Source organism: Ranitomeya imitator, chromosome 4, assembly GCF_032444005.1.
Source record: "Ranitomeya imitator isolate aRanImi1 chromosome 4, aRanImi1.pri, whole genome shotgun sequence".
Classification (NCBI taxonomy): domain Eukaryota; kingdom Metazoa; phylum Chordata; class Amphibia; order Anura; family Dendrobatidae; genus Ranitomeya; species Ranitomeya imitator.
The window spans coordinates 453847453-453865425 of NC_091285.1; the positions used below are offsets into that span (position 1 = coordinate 453847453).

Consider the following 17973-nt stretch of genomic DNA (forward strand, 5'->3'; position numbering starts at 1 on the left):
GATTGTCACTTTACTGCCACCAGAAGTCTCTACATTGTGTGATAAATCCATCCCCCCCCCAAAACGGAATTATTTGCGCTCATACCTATTTCCAGTTCTTTGCGTAGGGGATAAACGCCCCACCCATGGCCGGTTAGCTCAGTTGGTTAGAGCGTGGTGCTAATAACGCCAAGGTCGCGGGTTCGATCCCCGTACGGGCCAAGCACAGCTTTTTAGAGGTCCCGTGCACTCGTTTCATCCCAGGTAGGTCGATGCTGAAGCTTGTTTCTTTTTACTCCGCGTTTTGTTCATAGTGCTTTCTGTGTAGAATTGCATGCCTAACTGATTTGCAGAAGTAGTTGTCCCTATGGTGTGGTGGTGTTATTTGAAGCCTGTAGCAAGCAGATAGTATAGTTGCAGCGTATTTTGCTGTTGACCATTGCGCCATTGCAATGGATCTCTGTGTTAAGCTTGGTGCTGTGTTTATGTGCTGATGGTGTCTCTGGTGCTGTATTCATGTACTGATGATGGGTCTTGTGTTGAACTCATATGCTGATGTAGTCATATGCTGATGGAAGTGCTGTTTCCGCAGCCAGGCACTGACGGCGGTTCTGGTGATGTATCAATGTAGCTGTGGCAATCTTTAACTTACTAGACTTGATATTAGGTCATGCTAGGGTCAGTATGCCGTCCTGAAAATACAGCTGTCTGAATGAGGCCATTATTGGTCTGCCGAGCAAAAGTTTGACAAAAGCTCCCAGACACTATAGACAGCTTTGCCATCATTAGGGCGGCTGCTCTCTCTCCCAAAAATTGCAGTTTTCTTCACAGTCTCGCCTCCCTTGTCTGAAAGTGCCAAAACGAAAAAGGAGCCTGGCCAACAGGGGTTCATCTGATCATTCACATACCGCGTGTGCACTTTCTCGGAGTGCGATGCCAGAGGTGACGGCACAGCCAATCCTCGTTAGTATAGTGGTAAGTATCCCCGCCTGTCACGCGGGAGACCGGGGTTCGATTCCCCGACGGGGAGGCCTCTCTTATATTCTTGAATTTGCTCCGAGAAGCTGATCCTGCTGGCAATAAATTCATATTCAGGGGCTTTTGATATTTTATTGTTTGATTGTCACTTTACTGCCACCAGAAGTCTCTACATTGTGTGATAAATCCATCCCCCCCCCAAAACGGAATTATTTGCGCTCATACCTATTTCCAGTTCTTTGCGTAGGGGATAAACGCCCCACCCATGGCCGGTTAGCTCAGTTGGTTAGAGCATGGTGCTAATAACGCCAAGGTCGCGGGTTCGATCCCCGTACGGGCCAAGCACAGCTTTTTAGAGGTCCCGTGCACTCGTTTCATCCCAGGTAGGTCGATGCTGAAGCTTGTTTCTTTTTACTCCGCGTTTTGTTCATAGTGCTTTCTGTGTAGAATTGCATGCCTAACTGATTTGCAGAAGTAGTTGTCCCTATGGTGTGGTGGTGTTATTTGAAGCCTGTAGCAAGCAGATAGTATAGTTGCAGCGTATTTTGCTGTTGACCATTGCGCCATTGCAATGGATCTCTGTGTTAAGCTTGGTGCTGTGTTTATGTGCTGATGGTGTCTCTGGTGCTGTATTCATGTACTGATGATGGGTCTTGTGTTGAACTCATATGCTGATGTAGTCATATGCTGATGGAAGTGCTGTTTCCGCAGCCAGGCACTGACGGCGGTTCTGGTGATGTATCAATGTAGCTGTGGCAATCTTTAACTTACTAGACTTGATATTAGGTCATGCTAGGGTCAGTATGCCGTCCTGAAAATACAGCTGTCTGAATGAGGCCATTATTGGTCTGCCGAGCAAAAGTTTGACAAAAGCTCCCAGACACTATAGACAGCTTTGCCATCATTAGGGCGGCTGCTCTCTCTCCCAAAAATTGCAGTTTTCTTCACAGTCTCGCCTCCCTTGTCTGAAAGTGCCAAAACGAAAAAGGAGCCTGGCCAACAGGGGTTCATCTGATCATTCACATACCGCGTGTGCACTTTCTCGGAGTGCGATGCCAGAGGTGACGGCACAGCCAATCCTCGTTAGTATAGTGGTAAGTATCCCCGCCTGTCACGCGGGAGACCGGGGTTCGATTCCCCGACGGGGAGGCCTCTCTTATATTCTTGAATTTGCTCCGAGAAGCTGATCCTGCTGGCAATAAATTCATATTCAGGGGCTTTTGATATTTTATTGTTTGATTGTCACTTTACTGCCACCAGAAGTCTCTACATTGTGTGATAAATCCATCCCCCCCCCAAAACGGAATTATTTGCGCTCATACCTATTTCCAGTTCTTTGCGTAGGGGATAAACGCCCCACCCATGGCCGGTTAGCTCAGTTGGTTAGAGCGTGGTGCTAATAACGCCAAGGTCGCGGGTTCGATCCCCGTACGGGCCAAGCACAGCTTTTTAGAGGTCCCGTGCACTCGTTTCATCCCAGGTAGGTCGATGCTGAAGCTTGTTTCTTTTTACTCCGCGTTTTGTTCATAGTGCTTTCTGTGTAGAATTGCATGCCTAACTGATTTGCAGAAGTAGTTGTCCCTATGGTGTGGTGGTGTTATTTGAAGCCTGTAGCAAGCAGATAGTATAGTTGCAGCGTATTTTGCTGTTGACCATTGCGCCATTGCAATGGATCTCTGTGTTAAGCTTGGTGCTGTGTTTATGTGCTGATGGTGTCTCTGGTGCTGTATTCATGTACTGATGATGGGTCTTGTGTTGAACTCATATGCTGATGTAGTCATATGCTGATGGAAGTGCTGTTTCCGCAGCCAGGCACTGACGGCGGTTCTGGTGATGTATCAATGTAGCTGTGGCAATCTTTAACTTACTAGACTTGATATTAGGTCATGCTAGGGTCAGTATGCCGTCCTGAAAATACAGCTGTCTGAATGAGGCCATTATTGGTCTGCCGAGCAAAAGTTTGACAAAAGCTCCCAGACACTATAGACAGCTTTGCCATCATTAGGGCGGCTGCTCTCTCTCCCAAAAATTGCAGTTTTCTTCACAGTCTCGCCTCCCTTGTCTGAAAGTGCCAAAACGAAAAAGGAGCCTGGCCAACAGGGGTTCATCTGATCATTCACATACCGCGTGTGCACTTTCTCGGAGTGCGATGCCAGAGGTGACGGCACAGCCAATCCTCGTTAGTATAGTGGTAAGTATCCCCGCCTGTCACGCGGGAGACCGGGGTTCGATTCCCCGACGGGGAGGCCTCTCTTATATTCTTGAATTTGCTCCGAGAAGCTGATCCTGCTGGCAATAAATTCATATTCAGGGGCTTTTGATATTTTATTGTTTGATTGTCACTTTACTGCCACCAGAAGTCTCTACATTGTGTGATAAATCCATCCCCCCCCCAAAACGGAATTATTTGCGCTCATACCTATTTCCAGTTCTTTGCGTAGGGGATAAACGCCCCACCCATGGCCGGTTAGCTCAGTTGGTTAGAGCGTGGTGCTAATAACGCCAAGGTCGCGGGTTCGATCCCCGTACGGGCCAAGCACAGCTTTTTAGAGGTCCCGTGCACTCGTTTCATCCCAGGTAGGTCGATGCTGAAGCTTGTTTCTTTTTACTCCGCGTTTTGTTCATAGTGCTTTCTGTGTAGAATTGCATGCCTAACTGATTTGCAGAAGTAGTTGTCCCTATGGTGTGGTGGTGTTATTTGAAGCCTGTAGCAAGCAGATAGTATAGTTGCAGCGTATTTTGCTGTTGACCATTGCGCCATTGCAATGGATCTCTGTGTTAAGCTTGGTGCTGTGTTTATGTGCTGATGGTGTCTCTGGTGCTGTATTCATGTACTGATGATGGGTCTTGTGTTGAACTCATATGCTGATGTAGTCATATGCTGATGGAAGTGCTGTTTCCGCAGCCAGGCACTGACGGCGGTTCTGGTGATGTATCAATGTAGCTGTGGCAATCTTTAACTTACTAGACTTGATATTAGGTCATGCTAGGGTCAGTATGCCGTCCTGAAAATACAGCTGTCTGAATGAGGCCATTATTGGTCTGCCGAGCAAAAGTTTGACAAAAGCTCCCAGACACTATAGACAGCTTTGCCATCATTAGGGCGGCTGCTCTCTCTCCCAAAAATTGCAGTTTTCTTCACAGTCTCGCCTCCCTTGTCTGAAAGTGCCAAAACGAAAAAGGAGCCTGGCCAACAGGGGTTCATCTGATCATTCACATACCGCGTGTGCACTTTCTCGGAGTGCGATGCCAGAGGTGACGGCACAGCCAATCCTCGTTAGTATAGTGGTAAGTATCCCCGCCTGTCACGCGGGAGACCGGGGTTCGATTCCCCGACGGGGAGGCCTCTCTTATATTCTTGAATTTGCTCCGAGAAGCTGATCCTGCTGGCAATAAATTCATATTCAGGGGCTTTTGATATTTTATTGTTTGATTGTCACTTTACTGCCACCAGAAGTCTCTACATTGTGTGATAAATCCATCCCCCCCCCAAAACGGAATTATTTGCGCTCATACCTATTTCCAGTTCTTTGCGTAGGGGATAAACGCCCCACCCATGGCCGGTTAGCTCAGTTGGTTAGAGCGTGGTGCTAATAACGCCAAGGTCGCGGGTTCGATCCCCGTACGGGCCAAGCACAGCTTTTTAGAGGTCCCGTGCACTCGTTTCATCCCAGGTAGGTCGATGCTGAAGCTTGTTTCTTTTTACTCCGCGTTTTGTTCATAGTGCTTTCTGTGTAGAATTGCATGCCTAACTGATTTGCAGAAGTAGTTGTCCCTATGGTGTGGTGGTGTTATTTGAAGCCTGTAGCAAGCAGATAGTATAGTTGCAGCGTATTTTGCTGTTGACCATTGCGCCATTGCAATGGATCTCTGTGTTAAGCTTGGTGCTGTGTTTATGTGCTGATGGTGTCTCTGGTGCTGTATTCATGTACTGATGATGGGTCTTGTGTTGAACTCATATGCTGATGTAGTCATATGCTGATGGAAGTGCTGTTTCCGCAGCCAGGCACTGACGGCGGTTCTGGTGATGTATCAATGTAGCTGTGGCAATCTTTAACTTACTAGACTTGATATTAGGTCATGCTAGGGTCAGTATGCCGTCCTGAAAATACAGCTGTCTGAATGAGGCCATTATTGGTCTGCCGAGCAAAAGTTTGACAAAAGCTCCCAGACACTATAGACAGCTTTGCCATCATTAGGGCGGCTGCTCTCTCTCCCAAAAATTGCAGTTTTCTTCACAGTCTCGCCTCCCTTGTCTGAAAGTGCCAAAACGAAAAAGGAGCCTGGCCAACAGGGGTTCATCTGATCATTCACATACCGCGTGTGCACTTTCTCGGAGTGCGATGCCAGAGGTGACGGCACAGCCAATCCTCGTTAGTATAGTGGTAAGTATCCCCGCCTGTCACGCGGGAGACCGGGGTTCGATTCCCCGACGGGGAGGCCTCTCTTATATTCTTGAATTTGCTCCGAGAAGCTGATCCTGCTGGCAATAAATTCATATTCAGGGGCTTTTGATATTTTATTGTTTGATTGTCACTTTACTGCCACCAGAAGTCTCTACATTGTGTGATAAATCCATCCCCCCCCCAAAACGGAATTATTTGCGCTCATACCTATTTCCAGTTCTTTGCGTAGGGGATAAACGCCCCACCCATGGCCGGTTAGCTCAGTTGGTTAGAGCGTGGTGCTAATAACGCCAAGGTCGCGGGTTCGATCCCCGTACGGGCCAAGCACAGCTTTTTAGAGGTCCCGTGCACTCGTTTCATCCCAGGTAGGTCGATGCTGAAGCTTGTTTCTTTTTACTCCGCGTTTTGTTCATAGTGCTTTCTGTGTAGAATTGCATGCCTAACTGATTTGCAGAAGTAGTTGTCCCTATGGTGTGGTGGTGTTATTTGAAGCCTGTAGCAAGCAGATAGTATAGTTGCAGCGTATTTTGCTGTTGACCATTGCGCCATTGCAATGGATCTCTGTGTTAAGCTTGGTGCTGTGTTTATGTGCTGATGGTGTCTCTGGTGCTGTATTCATGTACTGATGATGGGTCTTGTGTTGAACTCATATGCTGATGTAGTCATATGCTGATGGAAGTGCTGTTTCCGCAGCCAGGCACTGACGGCGGTTCTGGTGATGTATCAATGTAGCTGTGGCAATCTTTAACTTACTAGACTTGATATTAGGTCATGCTAGGGTCAGTATGCCGTCCTGAAAATACAGCTGTCTGAATGAGGCCATTATTGGTCTGCCGAGCAAAAGTTTGACAAAAGCTCCCAGACACTATAGACAGCTTTGCCATCATTAGGGCGGCTGCTCTCTCTCCCAAAAATTGCAGTTTTCTTCACAGTCTCGCCTCCCTTGTCTGAAAGTGCCAAAACGAAAAAGGAGCCTGGCCAACAGGGGTTCATCTGATCATTCACATACCGCGTGTGCACTTTCTCGGAGTGCGATGCCAGAGGTGACGGCACAGCCAATCCTCGTTAGTATAGTGGTAAGTATCCCCGCCTGTCACGCGGGAGACCGGGGTTCGATTCCCCGACGGGGAGGCCTCTCTTATATTCTTGAATTTGCTCCGAGAAGCTGATCCTGCTGGCAATAAATTCATATTCAGGGGCTTTTGATATTTTATTGTTTGATTGTCACTTTACTGCCACCAGAAGTCTCTACATTGTGTGATAAATCCATCCCCCCCCCAAAACGGAATTATTTGCGCTCATACCTATTTCCAGTTCTTTGCGTAGGGGATAAACGCCCCACCCATGGCCGGTTAGCTCAGTTGGTTAGAGCGTGGTGCTAATAACGCCAAGGTCGCGGGTTCGATCCCCGTACGGGCCAAGCACAGCTTTTTAGAGGTCCCGTGCACTCGTTTCATCCCAGGTAGGTCGATGCTGAAGCTTGTTTCTTTTTACTCCGCGTTTTGTTCATAGTGCTTTCTGTGTAGAATTGCATGCCTAACTGATTTGCAGAAGTAGTTGTCCCTATGGTGTGGTGGTGTTATTTGAAGCCTGTAGCAAGCAGATAGTATAGTTGCAGCGTATTTTGCTGTTGACCATTGCGCCATTGCAATGGATCTCTGTGTTAAGCTTGGTGCTGTGTTTATGTGCTGATGGTGTCTCTGGTGCTGTATTCATGTACTGATGATGGGTCTTGTGTTGAACTCATATGCTGATGTAGTCATATGCTGATGGAAGTGCTGTTTCCGCAGCCAGGCACTGACGGCGGTTCTGGTGATGTATCAATGTAGCTGTGGCAATCTTTAACTTACTAGACTTGATATTAGGTCATGCTAGGGTCAGTATGCCGTCCTGAAAATACAGCTGTCTGAATGAGGCCATTATTGGTCTGCCGAGCAAAAGTTTGACAAAAGCTCCCAGACACTATAGACAGCTTTGCCATCATTAGGGCGGCTGCTCTCTCTCCCAAAAATTGCAGTTTTCTTCACAGTCTCGCCTCCCTTGTCTGAAAGTGCCAAAACGAAAAAGGAGCCTGGCCAACAGGGGTTCATCTGATCATTCACATACCGCGTGTGCACTTTCTCGGAGTGCGATGCCAGAGGTGACGGCACAGCCAATCCTCGTTAGTATAGTGGTAAGTATCCCCGCCTGTCACGCGGGAGACCGGGGTTCGATTCCCCGACGGGGAGGCCTCTCTTATATTCTTGAATTTGCTCCGAGAAGCTGATCCTGCTGGCAATAAATTCATATTCAGGGGCTTTTGATATTTTATTGTTTGATTGTCACTTTACTGCCACCAGAAGTCTCTACATTGTGTGATAAATCCATCCCCCCCCCAAAACGGAATTATTTGCGCTCATACCTATTTCCAGTTCTTTGCGTAGGGGATAAACGCCCCACCCATGGCCGGTTAGCTCAGTTGGTTAGAGCGTGGTGCTAATAACGCCAAGGTCGCGGGTTCGATCCCCGTACGGGCCAAGCACAGCTTTTTAGAGGTCCCGTGCACTCGTTTCATCCCAGGTAGGTCGATGCTGAAGCTTGTTTCTTTTTACTCCGCGTTTTGTTCATAGTGCTTTCTGTGTAGAATTGCATGCCTAACTGATTTGCAGAAGTAGTTGTCCCTATGGTGTGGTGGTGTTATTTGAAGCCTGTAGCAAGCAGATAGTATAGTTGCAGCGTATTTTGCTGTTGACCATTGCGCCATTGCAATGGATCTCTGTGTTAAGCTTGGTGCTGTGTTTATGTGCTGATGGTGTCTCTGGTGCTGTATTCATGTACTGATGATGGGTCTTGTGTTGAACTCATATGCTGATGTAGTCATATGCTGATGGAAGTGCTGTTTCCGCAGCCAGGCACTGACGGCGGTTCTGGTGATGTATCAATGTAGCTGTGGCAATCTTTAACTTACTAGACTTGATATTAGGTCATGCTAGGGTCAGTATGCCGTCCTGAAAATACAGCTGTCTGAATGAGGCCATTATTGGTCTGCCGAGCAAAAGTTTGACAAAAGCTCCCAGACACTATAGACAGCTTTGCCATCATTAGGGCGGCTGCTCTCTCTCCCAAAAATTGCAGTTTTCTTCACAGTCTCGCCTCCCTTGTCTGAAAGTGCCAAAACGAAAAAGGAGCCTGGCCAACAGGGGTTCATCTGATCATTCACATACCGCGTGTGCACTTTCTCGGAGTGCGATGCCAGAGGTGACGGCACAGCCAATCCTCGTTAGTATAGTGGTAAGTATCCCCGCCTGTCACGCGGGAGACCGGGGTTCGATTCCCCGACGGGGAGGCCTCTCTTATATTCTTGAATTTGCTCCGAGAAGCTGATCCTGCTGGCAATAAATTCATATTCAGGGGCTTTTGATATTTTATTGTTTGATTGTCACTTTACTGCCACCAGAAGTCTCTACATTGTGTGATAAATCCATCCCCCCCCCAAAACGGAATTATTTGCGCTCATACCTATTTCCAGTTCTTTGCGTAGGGGATAAACGCCCCACCCATGGCCGGTTAGCTCAGTTGGTTAGAGCGTGGTGCTAATAACGCCAAGGTCGCGGGTTCGATCCCCGTACGGGCCAAGCACAGCTTTTTAGAGGTCCCGTGCACTCGTTTCATCCCAGGTAGGTCGATGCTGAAGCTTGTTTCTTTTTACTCCGCGTTTTGTTCATAGTGCTTTCTGTGTAGAATTGCATGCCTAACTGATTTGCAGAAGTAGTTGTCCCTATGGTGTGGTGGTGTTATTTGAAGCCTGTAGCAAGCAGATAGTATAGTTGCAGCGTATTTTGCTGTTGACCATTGCGCCATTGCAATGGATCTCTGTGTTAAGCTTGGTGCTGTGTTTATGTGCTGATGGTGTCTCTGGTGCTGTATTCATGTACTGATGATGGGTCTTGTGTTGAACTCATATGCTGATGTAGTCATATGCTGATGGAAGTGCTGTTTCCGCAGCCAGGCACTGACGGCGGTTCTGGTGATGTATCAATGTAGCTGTGGCAATCTTTAACTTACTAGACTTGATATTAGGTCATGCTAGGGTCAGTATGCCGTCCTGAAAATACAGCTGTCTGAATGAGGCCATTATTGGTCTGCCGAGCAAAAGTTTGACAAAAGCTCCCAGACACTATAGACAGCTTTGCCATCATTAGGGCGGCTGCTCTCTCTCCCAAAAATTGCAGTTTTCTTCACAGTCTCGCCTCCCTTGTCTGAAAGTGCCAAAACGAAAAAGGAGCCTGGCCAACAGGGGTTCATCTGATCATTCACATACCGCGTGTGCACTTTCTCGGAGTGCGATGCCAGAGGTGACGGCACAGCCAATCCTCGTTAGTATAGTGGTAAGTATCCCCGCCTGTCACGCGGGAGACCGGGGTTCGATTCCCCGACGGGGAGGCCTCTCTTATATTCTTGAATTTGCTCCGAGAAGCTGATCCTGCTGGCAATAAATTCATATTCAGGGGCTTTTGATATTTTATTGTTTGATTGTCACTTTACTGCCACCAGAAGTCTCTACATTGTGTGATAAATCCATCCCCCCCCCAAAACGGAATTATTTGCGCTCATACCTATTTCCAGTTCTTTGCGTAGGGGATAAACGCCCCACCCATGGCCGGTTAGCTCAGTTGGTTAGAGCGTGGTGCTAATAACGCCAAGGTCGCGGGTTCGATCCCCGTACGGGCCAAGCACAGCTTTTTAGAGGTCCCGTGCACTCGTTTCATCCCAGGTAGGTCGATGCTGAAGCTTGTTTCTTTTTACTCCGCGTTTTGTTCATAGTGCTTTCTGTGTAGAATTGCATGCCTAACTGATTTGCAGAAGTAGTTGTCCCTATGGTGTGGTGGTGTTATTTGAAGCCTGTAGCAAGCAGATAGTATAGTTGCAGCGTATTTTGCTGTTGACCATTGCGCCATTGCAATGGATCTCTGTGTTAAGCTTGGTGCTGTGTTTATGTGCTGATGGTGTCTCTGGTGCTGTATTCATGTACTGATGATGGGTCTTGTGTTGAACTCATATGCTGATGTAGTCATATGCTGATGGAAGTGCTGTTTCCGCAGCCAGGCACTGACGGCGGTTCTGGTGATGTATCAATGTAGCTGTGGCAATCTTTAACTTACTAGACTTGATATTAGGTCATGCTAGGGTCAGTATGCCGTCCTGAAAATACAGCTGTCTGAATGAGGCCATTATTGGTCTGCCGAGCAAAAGTTTGACAAAAGCTCCCAGACACTATAGACAGCTTTGCCATCATTAGGGCGGCTGCTCTCTCTCCCAAAAATTGCAGTTTTCTTCACAGTCTCGCCTCCCTTGTCTGAAAGTGCCAAAACGAAAAAGGAGCCTGGCCAACAGGGGTTCATCTGATCATTCACATACCGCGTGTGCACTTTCTCGGAGTGCGATGCCAGAGGTGACGGCACAGCCAATCCTCGTTAGTATAGTGGTAAGTATCCCCGCCTGTCACGCGGGAGACCGGGGTTCGATTCCCCGACGGGGAGGCCTCTCTTATATTCTTGAATTTGCTCCGAGAAGCTGATCCTGCTGGCAATAAATTCATATTCAGGGGCTTTTGATATTTTATTGTTTGATTGTCACTTTACTGCCACCAGAAGTCTCTACATTGTGTGATAAATCCATCCCCCCCCCAAAACGGAATTATTTGCGCTCATACCTATTTCCAGTTCTTTGCGTAGGGGATAAACGCCCCACCCATGGCCGGTTAGCTCAGTTGGTTAGAGCGTGGTGCTAATAACGCCAAGGTCGCGGGTTCGATCCCCGTACGGGCCAAGCACAGCTTTTTAGAGGTCCCGTGCACTCGTTTCATCCCAGGTAGGTCGATGCTGAAGCTTGTTTCTTTTTACTCCGCGTTTTGTTCATAGTGCTTTCTGTGTAGAATTGCATGCCTAACTGATTTGCAGAAGTAGTTGTCCCTATGGTGTGGTGGTGTTATTTGAAGCCTGTAGCAAGCAGATAGTATAGTTGCAGCGTATTTTGCTGTTGACCATTGCGCCATTGCAATGGATCTCTGTGTTAAGCTTGGTGCTGTGTTTATGTGCTGATGGTGTCTCTGGTGCTGTATTCATGTACTGATGATGGGTCTTGTGTTGAACTCATATGCTGATGTAGTCATATGCTGATGGAAGTGCTGTTTCCGCAGCCAGGCACTGACGGCGGTGCTGGTGATGTATCAATGTAGCTGTGGCAATCTTTAACTTACTAGACTTGATATTAGGTCATGCTAGGGTCAGTATGCCGTCCTGAAAATACAGCTGTCTGAATGAGGCCATTATTGGTCTGCCGAGCAAAAGTTTGACAAAAGCTCCCAGACACTATAGACAGCTTTGCCATCATTAGGGCGGCTGCTCTCTCTCCCAAAAATTGCAGTTTTCTTCACAGTCTCGCCTCCCTTGTCTGAAAGTGCCAAAACGAAAAAGGAGCCTGGCCAACAGGGGTTCATCTGATCATTCACATACCGCGTGTGCACTTTCTCGGAGTGCGATGCCAGAGGTGACGGCACAGCCAATCCTCGTTAGTATAGTGGTAAGTATCCCCGCCTGTCACGCGGGAGACCGGGGTTCGATTCCCCGACGGGGAGGCCTCTCTTATATTCTTGAATTTGCTCCGAGAAGCTGATCCTGCTGGCAATAAATTCATATTCAGGGGCTTTTGATATTTTATTGTTTGATTGTCACTTTACTGCCACCAGAAGTCTCTACATTGTGTGATAAATCCATCCCCCCCCCAAAACGGAATTATTTGCGCTCATACCTATTTCCAGTTCTTTGCGTAGGGGATAAACGCCCCACCCATGGCCGGTTAGCTCAGTTGGTTAGAGCGTGGTGCTAATAACGCCAAGGTCGCGGGTTCGATCCCCGTACGGGCCAAGCACAGCTTTTTAGAGGTCCCGTGCACTCGTTTCATCCCAGGTAGGTCGATGCTGAAGCTTGTTTCTTTTTACTCCGCGTTTTGTTCATAGTGCTTTCTGTGTAGAATTGCATGCCTAACTGATTTGCAGAAGTAGTTGTCCCTATGGTGTGGTGGTGTTATTTGAAGCCTGTAGCAAGCAGATAGTATAGTTGCAGCGTATTTTGCTGTTGACCATTGCGCCATTGCAATGGATCTCTGTGTTAAGCTTGGTGCTGTGTTTATGTGCTGATGGTGTCTCTGGTGCTGTATTCATGTACTGATGATGGGTCTTGTGTTGAACTCATATACTGATGTAGTCATATGCTGATGGAAGTGCTGTTTCCGCAGCCAGGCACTGACGGCGGTTCTGGTGATGTATCAATGTAGCTGTGGCAATCTTTAACTTACTAGACTTGATATTAGGTCATGCTAGGGTCAGTATGCCGTCCTGAAAATACAGCTGTCTGAATGAGGCCATTATTGGTCTGCCGAGCAAAAGTTTGACAAAAGCTCCCAGACACTATAGACAGCTTTGCCATCATTAGGGCGGCTGCTCTCTCTCCCAAAAATTGCAGTTTTCTTCACAGTCTCGCCTCCCTTGTCTGAAAGTGCCAAAACGAAAAAGGAGCCTGGCCAACAGGGGTTCATCTGATCATTCACATACCGCGTGTGCACTTTCTCGGAGTGCGATGCCAGAGGTGACGGCACAGCCAATCCTCGTTAGTATAGTGGTAAGTATCCCCGCCTGTCACGCGGGAGACCGGGGTTCGATTCCCCGACGGGGAGGCCTCTCTTATATTCTTGAATTTGCTCCGAGAAGCTGATCCTGCTGGCAATAAATTCATATTCAGGGGCTTTTGATATTTTATTGTTTGATTGTCACTTTACTGCCACCAGAAGTCTCTACATTGTGTGATAAATCCATCCCCCCCCCAAAACGGAATTATTTGCGCTCATACCTATTTCCAGTTCTTTGCGTAGGGGATAAACGCCCCACCCATGGCCGGTTAGCTCAGTTGGTTAGAGCGTGGTGCTAATAACGCCAAGGTCGCGGGTTCGATCCCCGTACGGGCCAAGCACAGCTTTTTAGAGGTCCCGTGCACTCGTTTCATCCCAGGTAGGTCGATGCTGAAGCTTGTTTCTTTTTACTCCGCGTTTTGTTCATAGTGCTTTCTGTGTAGAATTGCATGCCTAACTGATTTGCAGAAGTAGTTGTCCCTATGGTGTGGTGGTGTTATTTGAAGCCTGTAGCAAGCAGATAGTATAGTTGCAGCGTATTTTGCTGTTGACCATTGCGCCATTGCAATGGATCTCTGTGTTAAGCTTGGTGCTGTGTTTATGTGCTGATGGTGTCTCTGGTGCTGTATTCATGTACTGATGATGGGTCTTGTGTTGAACTCATATGCTGATGTAGTCATATGCTGATGGAAGTGCTGTTTCCGCAGCCAGGCACTGACGGCGGTTCTGGTGATGTATCAATGTAGCTGTGGCAATCTTTAACTTACTAGACTTGATATTAGGTCATGCTACGGTCAGTATGCCGTCCTGAAAATACAGCTGTCTGAATGAGGCCATTATTGGTCTGCCGAGCAAAAGTTTGACAAAAGCTCCCAGACACTATAGACAGCTTTGCCATCATTAGGGCGGCTGCTCTCTCTCCCAAAAATTGCAGTTTTCTTCACAGTCTCGCCTCCCTTGTCTGAAAGTGCCAAAACGAAAAAGGAGCCTGGCCAACAGGGGTTCATCTGATCATTCACATACCGCGTGTGCACTTTCTCGGAGTGCGATGCCAGAGGTGACGGCACAGCCAATCCTCGTTAGTATAGTGGTAAGTATCCCCGCCTGTCACGCGGGAGACCGGGGTTCGATTCCCCGACGGGGAGGCCTCTCTTATATTCTTGAATTTGCTCCGAGAAGCTGATCCTGCTGGCAATAAATTCATATTCAGGGGCTTTTGATATTTTATTGTTTGATTGTCACTTTACTGCCACCAGAAGTCTCTACATTGTGTGATAAATCCATCCCCCCCCCAAAACGGAATTATTTGCGCTCATACCTATTTCCAGTTCTTTGCATAGGGGATAAACGCCCCACCCATGGCCGGTTAGCTCAGTTGGTTAGAGCGTGGTGCTAATAACGCCAAGGTCGCGGGTTCGATCCCCGTACGGGCCAAGCACAGCTTTTTAGAGGTCCCGTGCACTCGTTTCATCCCAGGTAGGTCGATGCTGAAGCTTGTTTCTTTTTACTCCGCGTTTTGTTCATAGTGCTTTCTGTGTAGAATTGCATGCCTAACTGATTTGCAGAAGTAGTTGTCCCTATGGTGTGGTGGTGTTATTTGAAGCCTGTAGCAAGCAGATAGTATAGTTGCAGCGTATTTTGCTGTTGACCATTGCGCCATTGCAATGGATCTCTGTGTTAAGCTTGGTGCTGTGTTTATGTGCTGATGGTGTCTCTGGTGCTGTATTCATGTACTGATGATGGGTCTTGTGTTGAACTCATATGCTGATGTAGTCATATGCTGATGGAAGTGCTGTTTCCGCAGCCAGGCACTGACGGCGGTTCTGGTGATGTATCAATGTAGCTGTGGCAATCTTTAACTTACTAGACTTGATATTAGGTCATGCTAGGGTCAGTATGCCGTCCTGAAAATACAGCTGTCTGAATGAGGCCATTATTGGTCTGCCGAGCAAAAGTTTGACAAAAGCTCCCAGACACTATAGACAGCTTTGCCATCATTAGGGCGGCTGCTCTCTCTCCCAAAAATTGCAGTTTTCTTCACAGTCTCGCCTCCCTTGTCTGAAAGTGCCAAAACGAAAAAGGAGCCTGGCCAACAGGGGTTCATCTGATCATTCACATACCGCGTGTGCACTTTCTCGGAGTGCGATGCCAGAGGTGACGGCACAGCCAATCCTCGTTAGTATAGTGGTAAGTATCCCCGCCTGTCACGCGGGAGACCGGGGTTCGATTCCCCGACGGGGAGGCCTCTCTTATATTCTTGAATTTGCTCCGAGAAGCTGATCCTGCTGGCAATAAATTCATATTCAGGGGCTTTTGATATTTTATTGTTTGATTGTCACTTTACTGCCACCAGAAGTCTCTACATTGTGTGATAAATCCATCCCCCCCCCAAAACGGAATTATTTGCGCTCATACCTATTTCCAGTTCTTTGCGTAGGGGATAAACGCCCCACCCATGGCCGGTTAGCTCAGTTGGTTAGAGCGTGGTGCTAATAACGCCAAGGTCGCGGGTTCGATCCCCGTACGGGCCAAGCACAGCTTTTTAGAGGTCCCGTGCACTCGTTTCATCCCAGGTAGGTCGATGCTGAAGCTTGTTTCTTTTTACTCCGCGTTTTGTTCATAGTGCTTTCTGTGTAGAATTGCATGCCTAACTGATTTGCAGAAGTAGTTGTCCCTATGGTGTGGTGGTGTTATTTGAAGCCTGTAGCAAGCAGATAGTATAGTTGCAGCGTATTTTGCTGTTGACCATTGCGCCATTGCAATGGATCTCTGTGTTAAGCTTGGTGCTGTGTTTATGTGCTGATGGTGTCTCTGGTGCTGTATTCATGTACTGATGATGGGTCTTGTGTTGAACTCATATGCTGATGTAGTCATATGCTGATGGAAGTGCTGTTTCCGCAGCCAGGCACTGACGGCGGTTCTGGTGATGTATCAATGTAGCTGTGGCAATCTTTAACTTACTAGACTTGATATTAGGTCATGCTAGGGTCAGTATGCCGTCCTGAAAATACAGCTGTCTGAATGAGGCCATTATTGGTCTGCCGAGCAAAAGTTTGACAAAAGCTCCCAGACACTATAGACAGCTTTGCCATCATTAGGGCGGCTGCTCTCTCTCCCAAAAATTGCAGTTTTCTTCACAGTCTCGCCTCCCTTGTCTGAAAGTGCCAAAACGAAAAAGGAGCCTGGCCAACAGGGGTTCATCTGATCATTCACATACCGCGTGTGCACTTTCTCGGAGTGCGATGCCAGAGGTGACGGCACAGCCAATCCTCGTTAGTATAGTGGTAAGTATCCCCGCCTGTCACGCGGGAGACCGGGGTTCGATTCCCCGACGGGGAGGCCTCTCTTATATTCTTGAATTTGCTCCGAGAAGCTGATCCTGCTGGCAATAAATTCATATTCAGGGGCTTTTGATATTTTATTGTTTGATTGTCACTTTACTGCCACCAGAAGTCTCTACATTGTGTGATAAATCCATCCCCCCCCCAAAACGGAATTATTTGCGCTCATACCTATTTCCAGTTCTTTGCGTAGGGGATAAACGCCCCACCCATGGCCGGTTAGCTCAGTTGGTTAGAGCGTGGTGCTAATAACGCCAAGGTCGCGGGTTCGATCCCCGTACGGGCCAAGCACAGCTTTTTAGAGGTCCCGTGCACTCGTTTCATCCCAGGTAGGTCGATGCTGAAGCTTGTTTCTTTTTACTCCGCGTTTTGTTCATAGTGCTTTCTGTGTAGAATTGCATGCCTAACTGATTTGCAGAAGTAGTTGTCCCTATGGTGTGGTGGTGTTATTTGAAGCCTGTAGCAAGCAGATAGTATAGTTGCAGCGTATTTTGCTGTTGACCATTGCGCCATTGCAATGGATCTCTGTGTTAAGCTTGGTGCTGTGTTTATGTGCTGATGGTGTCTCTGGTGCTGTATTCATGTACTGATGATGGGTCTTGTGTTGAACTCATATGCTGATGTAGTCATATGCTGATGGAAGTGCTGTTTCCGCAGCCAGGCACTGACGGCGGTTCTGGTGATGTATCAATGTAGCTGTGGCAATCTTTAACTTACTAGACTTGATATTAGGTCATGCTAGGGTCAGTATGCCGTCCTGAAAATACAGCTGTCTGAATGAGGCCATTATTGGTCTGCCGAGCAAAAGTTTGACAAAAGCTCCCAGACACTATAGACAGCTTTGCCATCATTAGGGCGGCTGCTCTCTCTCCCAAAAATTGCAGTTTTCTTCACAGTCTCGCCTCCCTTGTCTGAAAGTGCCAAAACGAAAAAGGAGCCTGGCCAACAGGGGTTCATCTGATCATTCACATACCGCGTGTGCACTTTCTCGGAGTGCGATGCCAGAGGTGACGGCACAGCCAATCCTCGTTAGTATAGTGGTAAGTATCCCCGCCTGTCACGCGGGAGACCGGGGTTCGATTCCCCGACGGGGAGGCCTCTCTTATATTCTTGAATTTGCTCCGAGAAGCTGATCCTGCTGGCAATAAATTCATATTCAGGGGCTTTTGATATTTTATTGTTTGATTGTCACTTTACTGCCACCAGAAGTCTCTACATTGTGTGATAAATCCATCCCCCCCCCAAAACGGAATTATTTGCGCTCATACCTATTTCCAGTTCTTTGCGTAGGGGATAAACGCCCCACCCATGGCCGGTTAGCTCAGTTGGTTAGAGCGTGGTGCTAATAACGCCAAGGTCGCGGGTTCGATCCCCGTACGGGCCAAGCACAGCTTTTTAGAGGTCCCGTGCACTCGTTTCATCCCAGGTAGGTCGATGCTGAAGCTTGTTTCTTTTTACTCCGCGTTTTGTTCATAGTGCTTTCTGTGTAGAATTGCATGCCTAACTGATTTGCAGAAGTAGTTGTCCCTATGGTGTGGTGGTGTTATTTGAAGCCTGTAGCAAGCAGATAGTATAGTTGCAGCGTATTTTGCTGTTGACCATTG

At 47.8% G+C, this 17973-nt stretch overlaps 32 non-coding genes across 32 annotated transcripts; all 32 read left to right on the forward strand.

Annotated features, from left to right (window-relative positions):
- Nucleotides 1-127: 127 nt before the first annotated feature.
- TRNAI-AAU (transfer RNA isoleucine (anticodon AAU)) lies at nucleotides 128-201 on the forward strand. The gene has a single exon. It is a non-coding gene; the product is annotated as a tRNA-Ile (tRNA).
- Nucleotides 202-937: 736 nt separating this feature from the next.
- TRNAD-GUC (transfer RNA aspartic acid (anticodon GUC)) lies at nucleotides 938-1009 on the forward strand. Its single transcript has one exon. It is a non-coding gene; the product is annotated as a tRNA-Asp (tRNA).
- A 1025-nt stretch (nucleotides 1010-2034) lies between these two features.
- TRNAD-GUC (transfer RNA aspartic acid (anticodon GUC)) lies at nucleotides 2035-2106 on the forward strand. The gene has a single exon. It is a non-coding gene; the product is annotated as a tRNA-Asp (tRNA).
- Nucleotides 2107-2321: 215 nt separating this feature from the next.
- Nucleotides 2322-2395, forward strand: TRNAI-AAU (transfer RNA isoleucine (anticodon AAU)). The gene has a single exon. It is a non-coding gene; the product is annotated as a tRNA-Ile (tRNA).
- A 736-nt stretch (nucleotides 2396-3131) lies between these two features.
- On the forward strand, nucleotides 3132-3203 carry TRNAD-GUC (transfer RNA aspartic acid (anticodon GUC)). The gene has a single exon. It is a non-coding gene; the product is annotated as a tRNA-Asp (tRNA).
- A 215-nt stretch (nucleotides 3204-3418) lies between these two features.
- Nucleotides 3419-3492, forward strand: TRNAI-AAU (transfer RNA isoleucine (anticodon AAU)). Its single transcript has one exon. It is a non-coding gene; the product is annotated as a tRNA-Ile (tRNA).
- A 736-nt stretch (nucleotides 3493-4228) lies between these two features.
- TRNAD-GUC (transfer RNA aspartic acid (anticodon GUC)) lies at nucleotides 4229-4300 on the forward strand. The gene has a single exon. It is a non-coding gene; the product is annotated as a tRNA-Asp (tRNA).
- Nucleotides 4301-4515: 215 nt separating this feature from the next.
- On the forward strand, nucleotides 4516-4589 carry TRNAI-AAU (transfer RNA isoleucine (anticodon AAU)). The gene has a single exon. It is a non-coding gene; the product is annotated as a tRNA-Ile (tRNA).
- Nucleotides 4590-5325: 736 nt separating this feature from the next.
- TRNAD-GUC (transfer RNA aspartic acid (anticodon GUC)) lies at nucleotides 5326-5397 on the forward strand. Its single transcript has one exon. It is a non-coding gene; the product is annotated as a tRNA-Asp (tRNA).
- Nucleotides 5398-5612: 215 nt separating this feature from the next.
- Nucleotides 5613-5686, forward strand: TRNAI-AAU (transfer RNA isoleucine (anticodon AAU)). Its single transcript has one exon. It is a non-coding gene; the product is annotated as a tRNA-Ile (tRNA).
- A 736-nt stretch (nucleotides 5687-6422) lies between these two features.
- TRNAD-GUC (transfer RNA aspartic acid (anticodon GUC)) lies at nucleotides 6423-6494 on the forward strand. The gene has a single exon. It is a non-coding gene; the product is annotated as a tRNA-Asp (tRNA).
- Nucleotides 6495-6709: 215 nt separating this feature from the next.
- TRNAI-AAU (transfer RNA isoleucine (anticodon AAU)) lies at nucleotides 6710-6783 on the forward strand. Its single transcript has one exon. It is a non-coding gene; the product is annotated as a tRNA-Ile (tRNA).
- Nucleotides 6784-7519: 736 nt separating this feature from the next.
- TRNAD-GUC (transfer RNA aspartic acid (anticodon GUC)) lies at nucleotides 7520-7591 on the forward strand. Its single transcript has one exon. It is a non-coding gene; the product is annotated as a tRNA-Asp (tRNA).
- A 215-nt stretch (nucleotides 7592-7806) lies between these two features.
- TRNAI-AAU (transfer RNA isoleucine (anticodon AAU)) lies at nucleotides 7807-7880 on the forward strand. The gene has a single exon. It is a non-coding gene; the product is annotated as a tRNA-Ile (tRNA).
- Nucleotides 7881-8616: 736 nt separating this feature from the next.
- Nucleotides 8617-8688, forward strand: TRNAD-GUC (transfer RNA aspartic acid (anticodon GUC)). Its single transcript has one exon. It is a non-coding gene; the product is annotated as a tRNA-Asp (tRNA).
- Nucleotides 8689-8903: 215 nt separating this feature from the next.
- On the forward strand, nucleotides 8904-8977 carry TRNAI-AAU (transfer RNA isoleucine (anticodon AAU)). Its single transcript has one exon. It is a non-coding gene; the product is annotated as a tRNA-Ile (tRNA).
- A 736-nt stretch (nucleotides 8978-9713) lies between these two features.
- On the forward strand, nucleotides 9714-9785 carry TRNAD-GUC (transfer RNA aspartic acid (anticodon GUC)). The gene has a single exon. It is a non-coding gene; the product is annotated as a tRNA-Asp (tRNA).
- A 215-nt stretch (nucleotides 9786-10000) lies between these two features.
- On the forward strand, nucleotides 10001-10074 carry TRNAI-AAU (transfer RNA isoleucine (anticodon AAU)). The gene has a single exon. It is a non-coding gene; the product is annotated as a tRNA-Ile (tRNA).
- A 736-nt stretch (nucleotides 10075-10810) lies between these two features.
- Nucleotides 10811-10882, forward strand: TRNAD-GUC (transfer RNA aspartic acid (anticodon GUC)). The gene has a single exon. It is a non-coding gene; the product is annotated as a tRNA-Asp (tRNA).
- A 215-nt stretch (nucleotides 10883-11097) lies between these two features.
- TRNAI-AAU (transfer RNA isoleucine (anticodon AAU)) lies at nucleotides 11098-11171 on the forward strand. The gene has a single exon. It is a non-coding gene; the product is annotated as a tRNA-Ile (tRNA).
- Nucleotides 11172-11907: 736 nt separating this feature from the next.
- Nucleotides 11908-11979, forward strand: TRNAD-GUC (transfer RNA aspartic acid (anticodon GUC)). The gene has a single exon. It is a non-coding gene; the product is annotated as a tRNA-Asp (tRNA).
- Nucleotides 11980-12194: 215 nt separating this feature from the next.
- Nucleotides 12195-12268, forward strand: TRNAI-AAU (transfer RNA isoleucine (anticodon AAU)). Its single transcript has one exon. It is a non-coding gene; the product is annotated as a tRNA-Ile (tRNA).
- A 736-nt stretch (nucleotides 12269-13004) lies between these two features.
- TRNAD-GUC (transfer RNA aspartic acid (anticodon GUC)) lies at nucleotides 13005-13076 on the forward strand. The gene has a single exon. It is a non-coding gene; the product is annotated as a tRNA-Asp (tRNA).
- A 215-nt stretch (nucleotides 13077-13291) lies between these two features.
- TRNAI-AAU (transfer RNA isoleucine (anticodon AAU)) lies at nucleotides 13292-13365 on the forward strand. Its single transcript has one exon. It is a non-coding gene; the product is annotated as a tRNA-Ile (tRNA).
- Nucleotides 13366-14101: 736 nt separating this feature from the next.
- On the forward strand, nucleotides 14102-14173 carry TRNAD-GUC (transfer RNA aspartic acid (anticodon GUC)). Its single transcript has one exon. It is a non-coding gene; the product is annotated as a tRNA-Asp (tRNA).
- A 215-nt stretch (nucleotides 14174-14388) lies between these two features.
- TRNAI-AAU (transfer RNA isoleucine (anticodon AAU)) lies at nucleotides 14389-14462 on the forward strand. The gene has a single exon. It is a non-coding gene; the product is annotated as a tRNA-Ile (tRNA).
- A 736-nt stretch (nucleotides 14463-15198) lies between these two features.
- TRNAD-GUC (transfer RNA aspartic acid (anticodon GUC)) lies at nucleotides 15199-15270 on the forward strand. The gene has a single exon. It is a non-coding gene; the product is annotated as a tRNA-Asp (tRNA).
- Nucleotides 15271-15485: 215 nt separating this feature from the next.
- On the forward strand, nucleotides 15486-15559 carry TRNAI-AAU (transfer RNA isoleucine (anticodon AAU)). The gene has a single exon. It is a non-coding gene; the product is annotated as a tRNA-Ile (tRNA).
- Nucleotides 15560-16295: 736 nt separating this feature from the next.
- TRNAD-GUC (transfer RNA aspartic acid (anticodon GUC)) lies at nucleotides 16296-16367 on the forward strand. The gene has a single exon. It is a non-coding gene; the product is annotated as a tRNA-Asp (tRNA).
- A 215-nt stretch (nucleotides 16368-16582) lies between these two features.
- On the forward strand, nucleotides 16583-16656 carry TRNAI-AAU (transfer RNA isoleucine (anticodon AAU)). Its single transcript has one exon. It is a non-coding gene; the product is annotated as a tRNA-Ile (tRNA).
- Nucleotides 16657-17392: 736 nt separating this feature from the next.
- Nucleotides 17393-17464, forward strand: TRNAD-GUC (transfer RNA aspartic acid (anticodon GUC)). Its single transcript has one exon. It is a non-coding gene; the product is annotated as a tRNA-Asp (tRNA).
- A 215-nt stretch (nucleotides 17465-17679) lies between these two features.
- Nucleotides 17680-17753, forward strand: TRNAI-AAU (transfer RNA isoleucine (anticodon AAU)). Its single transcript has one exon. It is a non-coding gene; the product is annotated as a tRNA-Ile (tRNA).
- The last annotated feature ends 220 nt before the right edge of the window (nucleotides 17754-17973 follow it).